Genomic DNA, 1,109 nt, shown 5'->3' on the forward strand with positions numbered 1-1,109 from the left:
ACATAATGGACCCAATGGGACATCAGATCGATGAACAAAATCGTTTCAAGAAGTTGATTAGGGGACTTAAACTGTACTGTTCGTATGGTGAAAATAAATGGTTTCCGAAATTGAGTTTAAGTACCAATAAACTACAAAACGTTCCGCTACAAAATGATTCGTACAACTGTGGAGTGTACATACTGTATTATACCATTACATTGATGAAAGGAGATTGTTTCAATAAGCTTTTCGAACCAATGGAATATAGACTGTATCTGAAAACGTATTTGTTGGAAAATTCCGATTTCATGAGAGACATCTGCTTATATTGTGGCCGGAATGGTATGAGTCATAGAATAGTTTGTGGTAAAAAAGGTGTTGAATGGGTTGAGTGCACAGACTGCAACCGTTGGATGGTGATTGACTGTATTCCTGATGAGGATAAATTGGACACAACAGCACACTATGAACAGAGTGATTTTAAATGTCTTTTGTGCAAGGAAAAAGATTAATTAAAAACTTAGAAAATAAAAGTAAAGATAAAATGATCAATTATTACAAAACAATAACACTAATAATTATAGTCTTGAGTAGTTCAGTACAAATATCAAGTGAGTACCTACCAATAGTAAGTATTTAAATAGTTTAGTAGTAATAGTCGGTGAGCAATAGTCAACAATAATAGGTATAGTGAATTCATAATTAATGCAAATAACAAGATGTGTATAATGGGCAGCAAAATATATTTTATTTTTTAATATAAACCTAACATGAAACAAAATAACATTAATAGTTAAGAAAGGTACCTACTAAAATAGAATAAATCACTTGTGAGAAGCGTTGTTTTCTATAGGCCTACTGGGGATCATTTCAACGCAGAAAAAAAAATGAAACGAATCCATAGCATTACCTCTTGGGTGGATTTGGAAAATGCACTTCTATAATAGTACATTATACATTATAATGTACATAATATTACTTTTACCTGTAACAATAACATTTAACACTAACTGACATTTCACACTTACAGTAGCTTCAACACACTGCAATTGATCTGAGTACTTTTACTGCGTACAAAAGTTCTCGGCAGTCAGCAGTAATAGCAGTAAACAAGTGGCACCAAGTAA

Source organism: Acyrthosiphon pisum, chromosome A2 (genome assembly GCF_005508785.2).
Source record: "Acyrthosiphon pisum isolate AL4f chromosome A2, pea_aphid_22Mar2018_4r6ur, whole genome shotgun sequence".
Lineage (NCBI taxonomy): Eukaryota > Metazoa > Arthropoda > Insecta > Hemiptera > Aphididae > Acyrthosiphon > Acyrthosiphon pisum.